At 42.2% G+C, this 21083-nt stretch overlaps 1 protein-coding gene and 1 non-coding gene across 5 annotated transcripts in view; both read left to right on the top strand.

Annotated features, from left to right (window-relative positions):
- The window catches only part of LOC108433052 (receptor tyrosine-protein kinase erbB-4), a 629333-nt gene that overhangs the window by 5913 nt on the left and 602337 nt on the right, over window positions 1–21083 (top strand). The window lies entirely within an intron of this gene.
- On the top strand, window positions 11052–11215 carry LOC119263644. The gene has a single exon (XR_005130426.1). It is a non-coding gene; the product is annotated as a U1 spliceosomal RNA (small nuclear RNA).

The raw sequence follows: 21083 nt of genomic DNA, 5'->3' as shown, positions 1-21083 counted from the left end.
GTGTGTGTGTGTGTGTGTGTGTGTGTGTGTGTGTGTGTGTGTGTGTGTGTGTGTGTGTGTGTGTGTGTAAACTTGTGTGTAGATAAGACACGTAGACTCACTGGTTGTTTTTGAATAGTAAATAAAAGACTGTATTTGTGTTTTACACATTATAGATGAAAATCCTCTTTAATTACGAGCTTCTGCTTCATTATCCTTCCCTCAGTCTGTGGTTAGAGTCAGAGTCAGAAGTATTTGCTGTGTTAACTGCATTAGGAACAGTGTCAGTGTTTCATCACTGTGTGCCACGTTCAACACAACCAACATCCACACTACACCTTTTAAAAAAAAGACAACGCATTACATGCAGATCTGCATTATGTGTGTACATGATCAAAGTTAAAGCTAAGAATAGCACCTGTATTGAAATTAGACTGGATAATATACTGAAAAAGGTCAAGTTCTCAGTTGTCAATGTAAAGATTGGCCGAGTGTTCCTGAGTGTAATGAAAGGAATGTGAGGGAAAGCTCTTTAATGGGTGTAGAACCTTTACATTATATGGAGTTTCTTTAAAGCTTTAAACAGGTTCTACACACTTGCATAATTTATTTACAAAAAAATGTATAAATGGTGCAATGATGGGAAAAAAAACAAAAAAAAAAACACGTTGAAAGTTCTTCAAGGAACCAAACATGTTCTTCTGCGTCTTGCATTGCTCCAAAGAACGTCTTCTTGCACCTTTATTTTTGAGAGTATGCAGGGCACACAATGCCACGGACTAGACTGGATGACACTGGATATTTTATTTTCCTGTATGCGTACTCATCTCGGGTTCACAGTCCATCCAAATGTTTACGCGGCGCAGCTCAGACGGCAGGCCGGCGAAGAAAGGGAAACGTCTCTGCTCCTCTGGCTCGCTCTCTCGCTCGTCTTTATTCCTTCAAAAGCTCGAGGAGATGGTGTTACATGCGCCTGCCCACACAGCAATAAGCCATCGTCTCACAAAGCCCGCTTATTCATTTTTCTCCACTGTGGCCCATGAAAGGCGGGCTGACCCCTGTGCCTGCGCTGCTCAATAGGAAGAAAAGCGCTCTTTGATTCCCGCTGGCCCGGCGCCGCTGCCAAGCGAAGGCGGGTTCCTGAGCAGCGCCATGCTCTCTGCCCCGCTCCGAGTGGCTCACTCCAGCTGGAGCTTTCTCGCTCTCCTTCGCTGCTTCCCTACTGCTCTGTCTATAACTCTTTCTCTCTTTCTCTCGTTCTCACGGCCTGTCTCATGCTTTCTCTCTGACTCCCTTCCTTCTTTCTCTTTCATTTGATTTACTCACTCTTTCTCTTTTGCCAATTTCTCTCTTTCAGTCTTTCCGTCTTTCTCTCATTTTTTGCTCTCTCTTTATCTCTCTATCTCTTGCTCTCTCTTATTCCCACTGCCTGTCTTATGTTCCCTCTCTCTTTCATTTGTTCTTTCTGTCTCTTCCCTTCTTTTTCTCTCTAGCTCTCTCATTTGCTTTCTCTCTCTTTTTCTGTGAAGTTTTTTTTTCTATTTCAGTCTTTCACCTTTTTGTTCTCTTTTGCTCTCATTTGTTCTCTTTTTTTTTTTTTTTTTTTTACATTTGTCCTCTCGTTCTTCTCTTCCTTCTTTTTCTCTTTCTCATTTGCTTTCTCTCTGGTGGTTTCCCTTTCACTGTTTCACTTCTTCCTTCCCGCTCTTTTTCTGTCTCTCGCACTCTCATTTTTTTGATCTCTCTCTTGCTTTCTTTCTCATTCTGTCTGATGCGCTCTCTCTCTCTTTCTTTCTTTCTTTCTTTCTTTCTTTCTTTCTTTCTTTCTGCCCCTCTCTCTCTCTCTGTCTCTTTTTGCCCTATCTGTCTGCCTGTCTGTCTGTCTCTGTCTCTCTGTCTCTCTCTCTATTTTTCTCTCTCCTTTTCTCTCTCTCTGTCTCTGTCTGTCTGTCTGTCTCTCTCTGTTTCTCTCTCTGTCTTTCTCTCTCTCTTTCTCCTTTTCTCTATCTGTCTCTCTTTGCCTGTCTCTCTGTCTCTCTCTCTCTGTTCTGTCTCTGTCTGTGTCTCTCTCTCTTTGTGTCTGTGTGTGTGTGTGTGTGCGTGTGTTTGTGTGTCTCTCTCTCTCTCTCTCTCTCTCTCTCTCTCTCTCTCTCTCTCTCTCTCTCTCTCTCTCTCTCTCTCTCTCTCTCTCTCTCTCTCTCTCTCTCTCTCTCTCTCTGTGTGCAGTCTGATCAGAGCATTTTTAGTGTTGAGATCCTCACTGCAGGGCCTACCTCAGTCCTTTCATCGCCCCTGTTGTGCTCTGTTGCTTCTTTCTGCTTTCTCTCTTTCCCACCCCTCTCTTTGCCCTCTGTGCTGATTTCAATTACATGGCTCTTCATCAGGAGGTGCCGACTGCCATTGTGCTGCAATTATAGCTTATGCTAAGTGTGAAATGTCTTAATAGCGCCTGAAAACCAAGGAGGCCTGAGTTGCCCCACAGCAGTGTGAGGGGGTAAGTGTGTGTGTGAGTGTGTGAGAGAGAGAGAGAGAGAGAGAGAGAGAGAGAGAGAGAGGAAGAAAAGGAGCATGATATTTTGCCCCTTCTTGTGTTTTGTTCTCCTCCGTAGTTGTATACATGCTCTGTTGCTCATTCGCATTCCACACGTTTTCTTGTTATATTTTCATATTTGTAGCTCGGCCGTGAGCTTACGGGACGTGAGCTCATAATGCTTAGATAAAGAGCACTCAGCTTAGGAGATCACATATGTATTCCATATGCTGATGCAGAAAATCAGTTTTCTCAGAGCTTAGCCTGAGGGGATCCTGAAGGTCAGAAAAGCAGTGGACGTGGCTGCGTGTATTCAGGGTTGCAGTAAGAGTGCTTACTGAGGATCATCTCTCCAGTGGTTTCATATTCATTATGAAGGTTAGAAAAGCTGCAGAAGAGGCCCTGTGTATCTGGCTTTATCATTATTATTATTATTATTATTATTATTATTATTATTAATAATAATAATAAACAACAGTATCAAGTCCATTTTAACTCTTGGCTTATGTTCATCCATCTTGTAGCCGATCATCCTCCTCTTTTCTTTTAATTGTTCCAAGCAAAATTGTGTTTTTCAGTGAATTAGTTCTTCTCATAATATGTCCAGTGTAAGGTAGCATCAGTTTAGGACAGCAGCCGTTGAATATTTAATATTTTCAAATGTTTTAATCAATATCATCTGGTATATGTGAAAGTTATGGGATTATAATAAATGACTTTTTTGTTGTTTTTAGTATTATTTTCTTTGTTACTACTACTACTACTACTACTACTACTACTACTACCACCTTTGCCTTCTACGCTGTAGACTGGGGTTCAATCCCCGACCAGGGTAAGCACCCTACACTATACCAATAAGGGCAAGACTTCTAACACCACCTTGGCCTACCTGTGTAAAATGATCAAATTGTAAGTCGTCCTGGATAAGAGCGTCAGCCAAATGCCGTAAATGTACCACCACTGCTGCTGCTACTACTATTACCACCGCTGCTGCTGCTAATACTACTACCACCACCACCACTGCCACCGCTGCTACTACTACTACCACCAACACTGCTGCTGCTGCTACTACTACTACTACTACTACTACTAGTACTACTAGTACTATCAACAACAAAAATAGTAAATACATATTTTCATAGCAAGTTGCATAATGGTGCTAAACCAGGAATCCAATCTGGCAACCCTGAACAGGGTTCTGGCTGTGAAAGAGGAAACAGTATCTATTTAAGAGTCATCTTTAAAATGAATTGGAAAAAACTTATGACTGTTAGTCAGCCTGTGTGGTCTCATTTACTGACTAATAAATGCAACAGATAACATGCTAGCTAGCAATCTGGAGCAGAATAAAACACACTAAAAAGTGATGTGCTTGTACTTCTGTAGTTCACCCTGTAAAGCCTGAAACGGTAATTTTAAAGTCAGAGGTATCAGGCTGGGTAAGGAGGAGATTGTTGGACCAATTTATAGGTCTATATGTATTAACGTCACACACACACACACACACACACACACACACACACACACACACACACACACACACACACACACACTCAAGAAGGTCTAGCTTGATGTTTAGGTCTCAAACATCACATTATACTGATGAAAACCCGATGACAACAGTAGATAATTCACTCACATCCTCAGAAAACACGTCCTTCGCCAAGTTTTGACTGAGTTGACTTTGAATTGTCTGACTTTGAATTTCAGTCTGCTTGCAATTATCAGGTTTATCTGCTTGGGGTTCGGAGGAGAACCCATGCTATAATCTTCTGCATGTTGCATGCAATTACATGCTTCTACCAGAGAGGTCTCCAAATCCCCAAACTGGACATGGTGCAGCTTTAAGATTGATACTGTTGCCTCAACTTGCAAGAGTTTCACAAGTCAGGTGCCCAGAGCAGCCAAATGCATTCTACTGAAGTTTCCCCATTGAAGAGCATGGGATCATTTAAAAGTGGTTTGTGCGATTAGACCATGATTTCAACATGGTGGTGGTGGAATGAGAAGACTGATTGAGGGAGGGGGGGGGACTCTGAGAACTTAACTAGAAGGCCAGACCCTCCTCATAGCTGTAGTAGGACTTATGTCGGTCTGAGGAAATGCCAGAGATGAGGTGTTGGTGAGTATTGCGAACCCTTTGTCTCAGAAACAGAAGGTGAGGGTGTGAATTTAAAGGGGTTAGAATTTAAGAAGGAGGGATTTCAGGCATGTTCCTCCCCACAAACTTCAGTTATAACATGCATCTCTTAGTGTTATGTGGACTTTAAGATCTGAGGCTTTTTTTGAAGCTTGCAAAGAACATAGTCACTTTCTGAAGAAAAAAAAAAACAAGTGTCTCCAAAATAGTAACTTTACAGGAGATTTCAGAAGCCATCTTTACATTCAGTGTAAGTTAATGTAAAAAGATTTTGTCACACATTTTAAGTGCATATCTATTGGTCTGTTCATCATGATATTTTCACACAGTAGCTGTGTTCTAAGTCTAGAAGGACTCCTCCTTAGTAGCCTATTTGTCACACAAATGGAACAGTCCTATCAAAGCTGTGTGGTGACTTCAGTAAGGAAAGGTCCTGCCTCTTGCAATTGTGGCGCAAAACTTGTGAGGGAAATGGAGCTTGTTGCATTGTGTTTGTTGCTATGGTAGCTGGTACAACAACAGACTTATATAGTATGATAAACTACATATATACAATACTTTTGATAAAAATATGATATGGATTTATGGATAATTCTTCAATCATTTTACACTTTATAAAGTCATAAAGATGAATTTAAGGATGTGAACAGCTTACATTTTAAAACATGTTTTGCTCCAATGGCTTCTTTCTCTCTTTGCGTTGTTTATGCGCAGAGAACTGTGGAACACATCAGTTGCATCCTCAAAGTTTCCCAGAATGTAGGCTGCGTTTCAAGGCTGTATAGGACAGATCCTTTACTGTGGAACAGACTGCTATGATGTAGTGGCTGACAAAACAGGGAATTTCACCTCCACATTTAACCCATCTGAGCGGTGAAACACCCTCATACATACTAGTGAATGTGCACACACTAGAGGGCAGACAGCACACTTACCCAGAGTGGTGGGTAGCCCTATCCACAGTGCCCAGGGAGCAGTTGGGGGTTAGGTGTCTTGCCTAAGGGCACTTCAGTCACGTACTGTCGGCTCAGGGGATTGATCCAGCAGCCTTCTGGCCACAAGGCTGGTTTCCTAACCTCCAGACCACGACTGCCAGCTCAAACGATGCAGAAAACTGAAAATTGCAAAAATGGCAGGACTTTTTTCTTTTGGACAGTGTTGATATGTATTGCAAGATCACGGTTCACACACCCAAATCCATAGAAAGAAACCAAACTTCTCCCCCACGCAAGCTTGTTAGCAGCATATTCCACACTTCGGTTGAGCGTGTTTGCTACAGTACGGTGGAGATAAACAGACATGTTTTGTAATAATGCAGTCCTCATGCTGACTGACAGAGGAAGAGAGAGTGACAGACGCACGGGCAACAAACAGCACTCTGTGCCAATCAACACCGAACACCCGTCAGCTATTGTTTCGACTCCGGCTAGCGCTCCCACCTTCTGCAGGGAGAAAAAAAGTGACGGCGCAGTCATTCCGAGCACGCTGGCCTGTGACTCATCTTACAAAGTGCTATTCAGACGTACATGAGGCGCTCAGCCGTCCGTAAGTATGATGTCTGAGAGCTGCTTTTGTGCCTCGCTCACAAATTAGAGACAGCCTTTGTCAGGCTACAATTAAAAAACCAGCGCCGGAGCTTTCGCCGAGTGCCATGCTGAGGATTTGTCCTCCGTGCGAGAGAGAGAGAAACATGTGATTGACAGCGTCACTTGTCTAATACGGAGTTTTATGACTCCTCTGGCTTCTGCCTCCCTCTCTCTCCGTCTGCTACATTCTTTCATTCCGCCACTTTCATCCCTCTCTTTGTGCGTGCCACAATAGAGGGGAATTACTATGACAATGCCCACAGGCCTAATCTTCACTAAGATGCACTCATTACCACAATGTACAGAATTAAAAGTTCGTTAATTGCGTCTCCCTAATTTTCCGCTCCTTCCCTTCTTCTTCTTCTCCTCTCTGAAGTCGTTGACAACCGAGTGAGCTGTTTTACTCTTCTTTTTTGTTCTGCCTTTTTTCTCTGTCTCTTCTTTGCTCCTGAATAATAGAGTTAACAAATAAAAGAATAATAACAGCCCAGAAAACTGGGATATAAAAGCAGGGCCCCTCCTACCCCTCCTCCTCTGGAGCGTTTCATGTTGGTTTATTTATTTATTTTCTCTCTCTCTTGCTCTCTCTCTGTCTCGCTGTCTCTCGCTCTCTTGTTGGGAGGGTGCTGAAAGAGCAGTTTCTCAGTGTTTCTTGCGCTTTCTTTCTGTAATCCTTTTTAAAATATTCATAGCTAATCTGCATTTGCATGTAATTACAGCAGGGCTTTGAGCGATATTGACTGCTCCGAGACGAGCGGAATGCCGCTCTGGATTCATCTTGCTCACCCGATAAGGCGTGCAGACGAATAAATAACTGGAGACCAGTCAAACACAGGGCGTGCCGGAGTGGACAGTTCATACGGTGCCGTTTGTTTTAATTAGCCCTGTGTTTTCTTTACTGACCTGTCTCTCTCTCGCTCTCTCTCGCTCGCTCGCTCTCTCGCTCTCGCTCTCTTGCTCTCGCTCCCTCTCTTGCTCTCGCTGTCTTGCGCTCTCTCTCACTATCTCGCTCTCTCCACCACCTTGTGTTGCATATTTTAACATTTGTGTCGGGGTTACGCTACATGACTTTCATCCTGATTTTAGCCCTGATTCTCAGTCCAGCTGAGTCTGTGCTGGTTGGCTTGAGTTTGCAGATGTTTGGGTCATTTGGAGTTGACCGTCGGAGAAAGAATGGAGTCATGTGTTAGGGACGCAGACTCAGAGTTTTGGCCTCCCAGTCACGTTTCAGACCAGTTGGAGTTTATCAAACGTTTGATATTTTTCCACCTGACTCACAGTGTAGTCTAGTGTAAGTATGACTCAATCTGAACGGATTCCTGCAACAACCAATGAAAACTGAGAGCATAAACGAACAAAGTACAGCATGTAAGCAGTCAAATTGGGAAAAGTCACTCATGTGGAGCAAAACTTTTTAATGAGCTGAGTTTAAGGCTCAGTCGAGTTTATGCACCTTTAAAACTATGAAAAATACCAACAGATGACATTTTTAACTCCATGATCCTCACTTAAACATGGTGTCTTGTTGCTTTATTGCATTAGCGCAAATGACAAACAGTATTTGGGTCTCCTAGTAGCAGGAGAACATCGGAGTCTGCGCGGAGTCTGATTCCGTTTCAGCTGCAGCTGAAAAGTTAAGTAGGGTTTGATCCCTAATCGTTTAATGTATGATCCCCAATATTTCAGTCACCTCCAAAATATCTGCCAAAACCAGTCAGATAGTGTAAGGTACCGAGTCTTTTATATGTTCAGACTTCAAATGTCATATAGTGAACCCAAGGCAGTACAGTAACCTGTGCGTACAAGTGTTTCCTCATTTTTGTCCTTTCAGAATAACACTGAAGACTAACTATGAAACAACACCTGACATTTTACCCCGGTGTTCTTCTATTTTAGAAAATCAGCCACCCTTTTGCAGTGATGCAGTTTGATCATTCACTGCAGCAGTGTGAGGCACTTGCTGTTGCTGAAGACGACTTATTGAGAGCATTTCAAAAATGTAGCTGCAGTTTTTTGAGCCAGTTAAAAGAACCGAGGTTTGGTTCCAGATGTCGCCTGGATGCCTCCAGCCCTCACATGGGTTTAATAAATTCCATCATAAGCACATCTGATTTTATTTTAATGGAGGATTGATTAGCCAGATGAGGTATTGGATAATATCAACAAGTGATACACTGGACAGTGTAAAGGAGAGGTTTGGAAATGGTTAAATGAAACCAGTGACGTACATAATTAGTGTTTGGTTTTTTTTTTGTTTTTTTCCATAAACAAAATTGCTTTTAAAGCATATTTTTCAGTTGGCTAAAATGTTTGCAAAGTACCATACATGTGCACAGATAGACCCCGGGGGAGCTTAAACCCTTTTGCCTTTGCCCTCATACTGTACAAGGCCATAGGGCTCTTGGGTCGGCTGGGTTCTACAAGATTCAGCGCCCTTGAGCGCCCCATCTGCTGCAGTACAGTACTTACCACTTGTGATTCTCCTCAGTAACTCTGGCCTGTTGTGCATCACCACAGGTCTGGAAATCCCACCAGTGAAATAGTCTCTTTAAGAAAGCATCTCATTCCATAATGTGGTTATTTTTAAGTCAGTCAATTAAGCAGCAAGTGTTAATTTTTCAACAATTTTACAACAATTTAATATTATAACAACAAAGATTCATATGTGGAGCATTTAAATGGAGGTATGACTAAATGCTACATAGTGAGTGTAAAGTAGAGACTGCAGTAGGTTGCAAAGAGGCTTTATTAGGGGCATCCTATTACTCAGAATCCACATAACAGCCAGGGGTCAAAACACACGCAGGCAATAGCAAAGGCAGATCCATGTTCACTAAACCAGGAGGGCAATTTAAGGGTCAAAAACAGGAAAACAATGTGAGAGGAACAGGCTGAGAAACTCCGGTCAACAACACAGAGACTTCACAAAACCAGAGGTCAAACAAAGGGGTATATATGAGGCACTTGATTTGCGGGTGTGTACATGGGAGAAGCTGGAGAGAGTCCAAGCTGAGTCTCCACAGATGTGGGGAGTCCACACGACAGTGATTAAATAGTGTAGTGAGTAGTTGCGTGGCTTTACACACCTGTGACTGTGGGCTCAAATCCACCATAGATGGAAAAACTCAACTCTGGTTTTATCTAAAATGTAATTACACTTTTTCTCTCTATAGGAGTGATTATAATATACAGTAAGATAAATTAAGCTTAATTTATGTTCCCCTTACCCCCAGAGGGACTGCACGGCCTGTGTAGCACTGTTTTGACATCAGTTTCACTGGTTGCATTTGTCTTAGAAACACACATACTTTACATTTATGTGTAATCCTTTAGATCATATTCTTATTCAGTCATTAGACATAGTCCCAAAGCTTATTATACAGTAACTTTGATGAATTATTCAACTACTATGAAACTGCTATGCAAAGTCTGTAGTACTGAGAGTAACTGAGTAAGTCTGGACCTGTCGACGGGCCAAATTAATGTATGGGAAACTAGTTAAAAACTAAATAATCTAATTAAAAGTTAAATGAAGTGATAACTAATTGTACTTTCAATTCTAGTTATGTATTTTATCAAGCCTACACTCTCAACTGAAACTGGGGCAGTTCCCCTCTTGTCTCTGGGGTGGTACCTTCAAGGGTGTATCTCCGTATCTTTATTCAGGGAACATAATTGTATCATAATCCACTGAAATGATATTTACTAAGCTGTACTGACTCCACACACCCCGTCTTGTCTCCAGGCTTTTTATTTTACTGTTCTGTTTAAAAACATCAGGATATGAAAAGGTACAAATATGAACTTTTCACCTGGAAAAAAAAAATTTTAAGTACACAATGGGACCTTAAAACCACTGTTGTACCTTTTGAGGGAACACTTACATTGTTTGTGCCATGATGAACGGCAAATAACCCTGCACAGAACCTTTGTTTCTAGCAGTGTAGCATCACCAGAGCAGTGTGGGTTGGGTGTCTTTCTTGAAATTACTGGGATTTGATCCCACAGCCTTCTGGTCGCTAGCACACCTACTTCTCACTAGTCTACTGGTTAATATCACCAGGACAGTGTGGGTGGGTGACTTGCTTGAAGTTTGCTTCAGGTTGCTACTGCTTCTCTCACTAGTCTTCTGGTTAGTGTGTGTTGTGTTTAAAGTGTGTGTTGAGTGGTGTGTTTAAAGTGGCAGGAAAGAGGAAATCACAGAAGGCATCAAGGTTCAGTTAGTTCATTTGAATGATAGTTGAGATATTAATGGATTATACAAGTAACCTGCTAAGTTGAAGACCAACTAAATAGGCAGTGCTGGGCTCTATGTAAGATGGAGAAGTTCAAACTGAGCCTAGATCAGCGTCTGTATCTAAAGCTGCTTTTTCAACTGATGAATATTCAGCAGAGGAGACAAACATCATAATATACCAGTGGATGGAAAGAAGGGTAGAGGGGTCCCAGCTCATCCTAAGGGGCTTTTAATATAGCTGAGGTATTTGAACAATTTTTTTTTTTTATATACAAGTCAGAATGTAATTAGTCTGTAAGGGCCATCATTAATAGGCTGCCACTCTGCCTAATAAGAAGTGCCAGTCTCCAAGAGAAGGCGCCCTGTTTGACTGCCAGTCTTGCTCCAGAAGCCTCCTTCTTACCATCAAGGCAGTATCAACCTGCTGGGGAAAGGCTTTGGCAGTGTCTCGGATGGAGAAAAGTCACTCGAAGTGCTGTTTTTGAAGAGATCCCTGACTGTGTTCATGTCCAAAATGCTTTATTTATCATTAAAATCAGACTAAATAGGTTTCCAGGAGGCTCCCGTTTTTGTTGTGGCATAGTTACTTGGCAGGGGCGATACCATGATCACGAAGGTGGTTCACCCAGGGCGAGGCTCTGCCATTGCACTTTGGTGGTGCTGACCCTTGCGAATTCCCCAAAGACGGGAATCTTGACTGTATAATTTCTGGTAGTGGGGGACTGCGTTCGCGTGCTCCCCTGACAATATCCGCAATTTCCCTCCAGGGTCAATATCCATCCATCCATCCATCCATCCATCCATCCATCCATTAAGTGAGGAAACAGAGGTCAATATCTGTTCTAGCTCAATTATAACACTTCAGCCTTTCCAACAGTGGTGAAGAAGAGCGGTGTCCTGTCATTATTTCTCATGTTATAATAACACAGTTCCATTTAATGTGTGCACATTATTTTAATAGTGTTGGACTTGTACAGTCTTTTAAGGCACGTACTAGTCTAAACAGGGTTCCCTTTAAAGCCTGCTTCACTTCTCGTGGGAGTCCAATGACCGTCCTGTGCACATGAATGTGCTATAGATGGTTCTATATAGAACTTTTTTGAAAGCAAAATATAGAAGAACCCTTTTGGGTGCTTTTATAGAACCATTTTCAAAGAAGGTTCTTTTTTTAGAACCATCTGCAGCACATTCTATATCAGTCTGAAGAACCCTTTTATGATGCAAACAACCCTTTAATCATGCAAAGGGTTTTTTGAGTGGTCATGGTTCAATGTAGAACCATTTTGAAAAGGGTTCTATGTAGCACTCAGAAGGTTTCAAGCATGTTACAATTCCCATTTGGATGCTGTATAGAACCATTTTCAAAAAGGTTCTTTTTTAGAACCATGTGCAGCACATTCTCTGTCTGAAGACCCCTGTTATAATGCAGGGAACCCTTAAATCAAGCAAAGGGTTCTTTTGACTGTTCATGGTTCTATATAGGACTCAAACCATTCAAGCTTGTTACAGTACTCTTTTTGTGCTGTATAGAACCCTTTTCAAGATGGTTCATTATAGAACCATCTACAGCACATTTTCCACTATTCTTTACTACAGAACCCTTGAAGCACCCTCTTTTTTTTTTTTTTTAAGAATGTAGCTAATCTGTATGGAACAACACACTCTTAAAAAAGAGGTTCTTTAGTAAATAAATGGCTCTATGTAGAACCATGAACACTCAAAGAACTATTTGCATGATAAAGAATGATGGAGAGTAAGCTGTAGATGGTTCTGTGTAGAACCTTTTCGAAAAGGGTTCAAGCTTGCTACAATAGAAGAACCTTTTGTATGCTTTATAGAACCCTTTTTAAAAAGGTTCTGTATAGAACCATCTAGAGCACATTCTCCATCAGTCTGGAGACCCCTTTCATGATACAGAGAACCCTTTGATTGTGAAAAGGGTTCTTAGAGTGTTCATGGTTCTATATGGAACCATTATCTTTACTAAAGAACCCTTGAAGAACCATCTTTTTTAAGAGTGTAGCTAATCTAGATTGTCAGAGGTTTGATGACTCGTTGAAGGTTTAAGATGCGCTGTTGTTGCAGTGAACAGTGGATGACTGGTCTGGACTGGGATGTCAGTAACCAGGCAGCATGTTACGTAATTACAGGCTGTTTAGATTTTAGGGCTGGGCTGAACTGCGTTTTCTAGGCCTCAGTTTCTGAGTGAGAACCCCAATACTCGTTCTCAAGCCACAGAAACCGATTCACGCTACATGCGCTTCTGAAGTGCTTGTAGTCGTCTCTGACAGAACAGATTTGCTTCCATTCTGGTGAATGTTTCAGTCAGTGCCAGCTGGGCTGGCTAAAACACGAGCCCTGACCTTCTGAATCCATTTCTTTTCACTTGCGTTTGAGTGGAGCTTCAGTCAAATCAAGCACTCCCACGTTCTGTAGGATTCTAAATAGGGATGCACGCTGATTCCAGTTTCCAGCCAAATTGACTGATGGTTGATACTCTTAGCTGATTTTCATTAGTCTTTTTTTGTCTGCAGGTCACACTGTGTGGAGTAAGTGAACAAATGATACACATTGGCATATTTCTGGTACTTTCTATAAGCCAAACATGCAAAATGAACATTATTTGCACCCCACCCCCTCAAAAAAAACCTATTAAACGGGGGTGGGGAGGGGGCTTTTACATTTTCAAATGCTTTAAAGTTGTTTTTTTAAATAGAAAAATGAATTTTAAATGATAAAAAAATTTCCATTTAATTTTTATAATTTAATACATTTTCCTTTTAAATATCTCAGTTGCCTTAATTTATTTTATTAAATTAAAATATTTGAAATATTTGTTACCTTTTTTTTTTTTTTTTTATTAAAATAAATGCTGTTTTAAATTTTTAAGGTGCTGAAGTATTAACATCAGGTAAAGTCAAATAAAATTGAAAAGCTACATTGGCTGTTTCGCCCAGTGGGGTGTGTATAATTATGCTACAACATTTTGGTACTGGTGTAGCAGCAGTGCTAGTGCACTTACCTGACTCCTGAAGCAGAAACGGAGCTGAGTTGGAGGCAGTGTTGACTGAAAGCAGGTTATTTGTCTTTCACTTATGCCACCATTACGATGCTGAGGGCTTTTACTGGTGAACTGTATTGTAGTCTAGGCAGCAATTTCTGTGGCTTAAAATGGCAAAGCTTCCAAATGCCTAATGGAGAAATGAATAACTATAAAAACAAATGCTGCAGTATTTATATTATTCCACCCAGCCCTGCTTGATTTATTTGTAAAGAGTGTATTAATCTCCTCTGTAATAGATCAGGTCTAATGCCTCTCTGGGCTGTTCTGGACCGGTGAGCTCTCTCTTTCAGAGCGCAGTAATGAAAGTCAGGGAGGGGGAGCGCTCCAGCTGCAGCGTTAGTCCAGGGGTGATGAAACAGCCGAGCTTTGCCCAAAGTCAACACTGCAGCATTCTGCCTTCTGTGGCCATTTACCTGAGACAGTAGTGCTTCATCTTAGCCTGCCACCGGTAACCCCTGTCCGGCCTCCCACACACACACACACCTGTGAGTGATTGAGGTGTGGACACAGAGGGGCTTCGTGCTGAGGTGCCCGCTGTTTGTGTGTCCTGACGCCGATCATTAAAGTCCCCTGGCAAGGTGAAGCTGATACTGATGTAACATTGCAGAGAGAGAGAGCGAGAGAAGGAAAAGAGATGGAGAAAAAGAGAGTGTGAACAAAAGAGACACACAATGTCTGAAAGAGAGAGACAGACTGAGTGAGAGACAACAAGACTGAGAGCGCAAGAGAGACGAAGAGAGATTGAGTGAGACACAGAGAGAGAGAGAGAGAGCAAGATGCAGGAGAGACTGATTGAGAGACTTAGGGACATTGTGTGAGAGAGAGTAAATGAGTGAGGCAGGAAGAAGAGAAAAAAAGATGGAGGAAAAGAGAGAATGAGCAAAAGAGAGTGTGTGTAAGAGAAAGAGAGAGGGAGATGGAGACATCAGAAAGAGAGACATAGACTGAGTGAGAGACAACAAGAAGGAGAAAGTGCAAGAGAGATGAAGAGAGATTGAGTGAGACACAGAGAGAGAGAGAGAGAGAGAGAGAGAGAGAGAGAGAGAGAGAGAAAAAGTGGAAGAGAGAGCATGATGCAGGAGAGACTGATTGAGAGACTTAGGGACATTGTGTGTGAGAGAGAGAGAGAGTAAATAAGTGAGACACAGGAAGAAGAGAAAAAAAGATGGAGAAAAAGAGAGAGAAACAGAGACAATGTCAGAAAGAGAGAGACAGAAAGAAGGAAACAGAGAAAGTGGAAGGGAAAGAGCGAGAGACCTAGGCATTGTGAGAGAGAGAGAGAGAGAGAGAGAGAGAGAGAGAGCTTGTGAGAGACAAAGGCGAGAGCGAGCAAGAGTTGGAGACAGAATGAGAGGAGAGAAAATGAATGAGAGTGAGTGAGAGATGGTGAGAGAAATACAGAGCGAGCGAGAGACAAATGAAAGAATGAAAGCTTGAAAGAGAAGGGAAAATGTGAAAGAGAGAAAGAGAAGGAAAAAGAGAGAGAACAGAGGGAAAAAGACTGCGTTAGAGAGAGAGAGAGAGAGAGAGTGTAATAAGCGAAAGTGAGAAGTGGGAGTGAAGTCTCTAATTTTAGCCAGAATGACCAGCAGGCAAAAGTGAGAGTTTTTTTTTTTTTTTTTTTTGGCATGTGGACAGGAGGGAAAGGGATGTGGGTGAGTTTCCCAGGAGGTCTGGGTAAAGTAGCCGCTATCAGAGGGGCCGGACAGCTCAATTAATCAGCCACAGCCCCGGGGAGCCTTCAGCCTCACACGCGGACACTTTATTCCAGCCTGCCACAGGACAGCCAGTCCCTGACACTATTGCACTCTCTCTCTCTCTCTCTCCTACACTTTCCTTCACTCTGTCATGCTCACTCACCCATTTTTCCACTCTGTCTGTTTCCTGCTGTCACTTTCTCTTCTTGCACCCTCTCTTGCGTAAGTTCTCACTGTCTCCGTCACTCTCATATCTTCCACTTACTCTGTATCACTCTCTCCATCAGTCCCTGTCCCCCTCTCCCTGTCTCTCTGTTCTCTTTTTCTCCTTCTGTGTCTCGTTCTTTGTTGTCCTGCTGCTGTAGTGTTTTAAGGGCTGCTGCACACAGAGAAACGTCCATCCAGCTCCATCTCGTTATCTCTCTGTCTAGCTTCCCGCAGTCTTTGTACGTGTGTGTGTGATTGTGTGTGTGTAGATGTGCTTGTGGGTGAGAATGAGTTTCTCCCTCACACACACACACACACACACACACACACACACACACACACACACACGGACAAATTCATTCATCTGCTCCACCTTGTTTGACATTTTCCAATTTTCTCCCTGTCGCTTGTTAACTCATTGCTGGGCTTTATATTTGAGTCAGATTTTTATTTGTGATTGTGCCGAGCGTGTTGCCCATAAATCTGTTGACCCTCTGCGTATATTCCGCCTTTTCCATGTCAACTGTCATTCCAGCTGAAGGAGTGGGCGCAGGAGTTTTTATGGCCAGCTGTAGACCAGCAAACAGGAATCCTCCCTTCTTGTCTCTCTCTCTCCTTCTGTCTCTCTGTCTCTCAGTCTTTGTCTTTCTCTTTCTCTCTCTCTGTCTCTCCCTATCTCTATCTCTTTATATCTCTCTTGCTCTCTATTTCTCTGTCTCTCTCCCGATATCTATCTCTCTCTCTCTCTCTCTCTCTCTCTCTCTCTCTCTCTCTCTCTCTCTCTCTGTCTCTCTCTCTCTCATTGCCTTCTTTCTCATTCCATCTCTTTGTTTCTTTGTCTTTTTTGTCCTCTTTCCCTTTTTTTATTTTGTTTCTCGCTCCTCTCTCTGCCTTTGCCTTCTCTCTCTCTCTTGCTCTCTGATTTTTTTTTTGTCTTTTCTTCCTCCTTTCTTTCACTCCTCTTTCTGTTTCTCTTCTCTCTTATTTATCTTCTCCTTTCTTTGTCTTCTCTTATTCTCTCGTGTTATGCTGTCTTTCGTCCTTGCTTCCATCTCTCTTATCTGTCTGTTTTTTGCCTTTCATTCTGTTTTCTCTGCCTGTTTCTCTCTCTTACTCCTCTTTATTTCTTTCTCTCTCTATCCCTCATTCTTTTCCATACTCTCAATCTCTTGTTTTGTCTGTTTTTTCTTTTTTTTCTCTTTCTTCCTCTTCATCTGTCTTTCTCTCCTTATTCTCTCTCATTTTCTTTTTCACTATCCTTCATTCTTGCTTCTCTCTTCTCTTTCTCCTTTCATTCTGTTTTGTCTGCTTATCTCTGTCTCTGTACTTCATTCCTTTGCCTTCTCTCTTTCCTTATTCTCTCCCTCCCTCTTTTGCTTTTGTCTGTTTCCCTCACTCTCATTTTTTCCTCTATATCTTTCCTCTCTGCTTTCCTTGTCTGTTTATTTCTCACTTTATTCCCTGTTTTGTTTGTATTCCCTCTTCCTTTTTTCCTCATTTGCCTTTTTTTGCTCTACCCCCCTCTCTCTCTCTCTCTCTCTCTCTCTCTCTCTCTCTCTCTCTCGCTCTCGCTCTCGCTCTCTCGCTCGCTCGCTCACTCTTGCTCTCTCTCTGAAGGGTTTGAGGTCTGTGTTGTGTTGCCTGTGGCTCTGAAGTTGACTGTTGGGCTGTAATTGGTTTGGCATGGGCAGAGCTGAACAGAGATGTGGGTAAAACACAATAGCAGACGGAGAGGCATTTAAAAGCAAGAGCTGACCTCTGAGGGTTCCACTGGACAGTCACTGGAAAGCTCTCGGAGGCATGAACACCCACGTGTTTATTGCATTGAACTCAAAATATTCAATTGTGACAGTTTAACTGAGTAGTAGAAGTAGTAATAGTGGGTATAGGTTCTTTAAAGGGACACTTATGTTAAATAATTCTTATTTTCACTAAGACCCATGAAGTTTGTGTGGGTTTATGTATCCAAAACAGTCATCATTCATTTTTATATATTCCAAACTCCCTTTTCTCTTTAGAATTGAACAGGCTGATTTTGTTACTGTGCCTTCAAGACTGATATTTCGCTGTTGTCTAAAACCTTGTATCTCCAAAATGGTAACTTTACAGGAGAAGGAAAAAACTGCTTTACTCTTAATGGAAGTCAGTGGAACCAGACATCTTTACAAGTCATTTTGGGCCATTTCTTTTGGTCCATTCATTGTGAAATTGACAAGCAATGTAAAAGGCAACAGGCATTTTCAAATTATGTCAGAAACTGAAATTATACTAATAATTACTAGATGTAATTGAGCTCTGTTCTGGTTTGTGCCTCATTCAAAAAGCAGTCCACGTTAAAACACTCCTCTCAACTTCAGTTGGAACTAGGGCTGCAACAAACGACTAATTTGATAGTCGAGTAATCGATCAATTACTGAAACAAATACTCAATTATTCAGATTATACATCAGTGCATTATCAAATACTTTTGTAGCTACTGGCTCTTAAATTTAGCTTGAGGTTATTTTATGCATTTGTTAACTAACAACGAAGACAATAGAAATGAATAACATTCAAGAATGCACTGTTTTGATGAACATTCCTGCTTATACAAAAGATAAACCTCCAATATATTTTTCCTGCCAAAATTTAAAACCAAGGATGTGCAGAGTAGCAGCAAAAATATAACATTTGAAATGTAAACGGTGCAGTCTATACTCTGTGCATTCTGTTAGAATTAACGACTGTTTGCACACTGTGAAATTAGACCTCTGCATTTAACCCATCTGTGAAGTGAAACACCCACATACATCCATGCATGCTAGTGACCGCACACACTAGGGGGCAGTGAGCACACTTGCCCGGAGCAGTGGGCAGCCCTATCCATGGCACCTGGGGAGCAACTGGGGGCTAGGTGTCTTGCTCAAGGGCACTTCAGTCATGGACTGTCAGCCAAGGGGATCGAACCGGCAACCTTCCAGTCACAGGGCTGATTCCCTGACCTACAGCCTACGACTGCCCCAGCTGTCTGTCTACAATTTGCTGCAACTACAATCTCAGGTCTTTATTGAAACGGAGGAAAGTCAGTATCTCACTGTGCTCTTGTGAGAGTCTCGCTGTCCTCTGAGAGCAGATACTCATCACAGCAGAGAAGATGCGCTCTGATGGAACGGACGGGAAAGCAGTGAACGATTCTGGAAAATATCTCTGGGAACTGTTGTCTAGCTATCCCTGTGTGTTCACGGAGAAGTACATCCTGAAACTGTAGCGAGTGGAGCCCAATGTTCACGGAGAACAGAAAAATGTTTGGAAATGCTTTCCTGTGTTCGCCCAATTTGAACACACCAGTGGCTTCGAAGTTAAGACAACTATGCAGTGTTTAAAAGTGTAAACGTTATCATGAAAGTAAACAAGGTACCTGCTTCTCTGTTCCATCTCCATTAATGATTCAGTGTTACAGCTCAGCTCAGCTTATAACATGAAATAAGACGGAATTTAACACAAGTATTAGCTAAATAGCTCAGTAGCACAACTTTTGCTGCGTCCCAAACCAAACACTTCTGTATTTCACACACTATACGACTGAGTGCACTTCTAATGGTATATGCGATATTTTTACACACTATTCAGTGAGCTGTAATGCGGTTCGGGATGCGACATATTTTGCCGAGATGAATTGTCTTCGTCCAGTGAGTCGTCTCCTCTCAGATGTTTCCACATGGAGGAGGTCGGCTTTACAAATAGCACTACTGACCACGTTTTTTTCTGGGTTTAGCGTGAAATTCTCCCGCACTTTTGAGGATTTTGTTCTTGAGGCTGCCATCGCGCTGCTGTTAAGTCTCCAGTGAGCGGTAATGTCAAAACGTTACTAGTGAGCGCGAGAAAGACTAAGTCGAGTAATCATTGCACCTCTAGCGTGAACTGGAGATACGGACTGCTAGCAGGTGCTGGGTCGTGAGGGAAACCTGAGCTTGTCTTATTGACACAGACATCAAACTGCAGGACGGTAGGTGGACAGAAACACTCACAGGGACTTTTCAGCAATGTCTGCAAGCTGTTCCACAGTTTAGCTTTGTGGTATTAGCTGTTTTAGGTGCTCTCAGTCACAGTCTGTGAGCATTTCAATTCACATGCATCTCCCAATGAGCATATACTTGAGTCGATGTGTCAATCATCTGTATGTTAGAGAGATACATATGCATATAAATGCCAGCTCTGGATTGGAAACTACATTCAGCACCTCTTATCCTTGTCACAGGTGATAGAACGGTTTACACTAATAAGACCAAAAAAGGCCAGTGTCCATGCTACATGTAGGAAACTGGACTGAAAAGTTATAACTGGTCAACTTTCTTCTGTTTAGAAGAAAGAGGTTTGAAAACCTGGGCTGCCTCGTCTTTATGAATGCATGGTCTGTATGTTCAGGGAAATGCGAAACCTTCATGAATATGAATTGTTCCAAAGCTGAGCGGATTTCTTTTTCCTTTCCTGCTAATCCTGCCCTGTCCCTCTCCACTGACTTGCCCCTACTGACCTCTCTCTCTGTCTATCTTTCTGTGTGTCCATTACTTTTCCCTGGTCTTCCTTCCCTCTTTTCATGCTTCTGCTCATTGTTTTTTTGCCGTAATTTTGTGCTTCATTGTGGGTGCAACAGCAGATAAATCAGCTTTGTGAAAAGTGTAAAAGTTTGTTTTTAGTTGTTTCAAAATTTTATATTGGCGCCCATGGCTGTCTGGCAGCTGACCCTGAGCTTGGACTCTAGTGTCCTTCCCTGTCCGTGAGTGTTCATCATTTAAGATAAATGCTCCTGGTTGTGTGAAGACTCTTTCCAGTGTTTTTTGCACTTTAACCGAAAAGCCGTCGTTAGCAATGAAGTGCTTTTTCTTCTTTTTGGCCTTGGACACTCCAACCGAGTGCTTTTTGAATACTAGACCTGTTTATGTTGAAACAAAGGGTCTGTGTTTACTTTTCTTATGCTGAAGAAGGCAGTTAGGGTCAGTTACAGACTGTAGTCCTTCTGTTTCTCTGTGTACTTTGTTAGCCCCCTTTCACTCTGTTTTTCAGTGGTCAACCACCACAGAGCAGGTATTATGAGTGGTGGATCATTCATTTTTAATCATCTCAGTGCCACTGCTGGACTGAGAATAGTCCACCAACCAAATATATCCTGCCAAAAGCATCCTGTGACCACTGATGAAGGACTAGAGGATGACCAGCACAAACTGTGCATTGACAGATGAGCTGTTGTCTCTGACTTTACATTTATATGGTGAGCTAAGAGTATTAAATGAGTGGACAGTGAGTGGACACAGTGTTTAAAAACTCCAGAAGCACTGCTGTGCCTGATCCACTCATCAATCCACTGATCAACGCAACACACACTAACACACCACCACCACCACGTCAATGTCACTGCAGTGCTGGGAATGCCCTGTGGTGGTCCTGTGGGGGTCCTGCTGTTGAAGAATAGGGTGATGGGGGGGCTAACAAAGAGGACTACCAGGTGTGTTAAATATATGCAGTTAGATAGAACATAAATAAGGTAAGTAAGAAGCTCAGTGTAGTGTAACCACATACAGATTCTGTCTTAGAACTTCAGGCTGGGGCCAGCAGTCATGAAGCTAAATGCACATTATGACAAGATGTGATTATATGGAGAAAAGA

This window comes from Pygocentrus nattereri, chromosome 6 (genome assembly GCF_015220715.1).
Source record: "Pygocentrus nattereri isolate fPygNat1 chromosome 6, fPygNat1.pri, whole genome shotgun sequence".
NCBI lineage: Eukaryota > Metazoa > Chordata > Actinopteri > Characiformes > Serrasalmidae > Pygocentrus > Pygocentrus nattereri.
The sequence above is the reverse complement of the archived record's forward strand: the minus strand, read 5'-3'. Positions and strand labels throughout refer to the sequence as shown.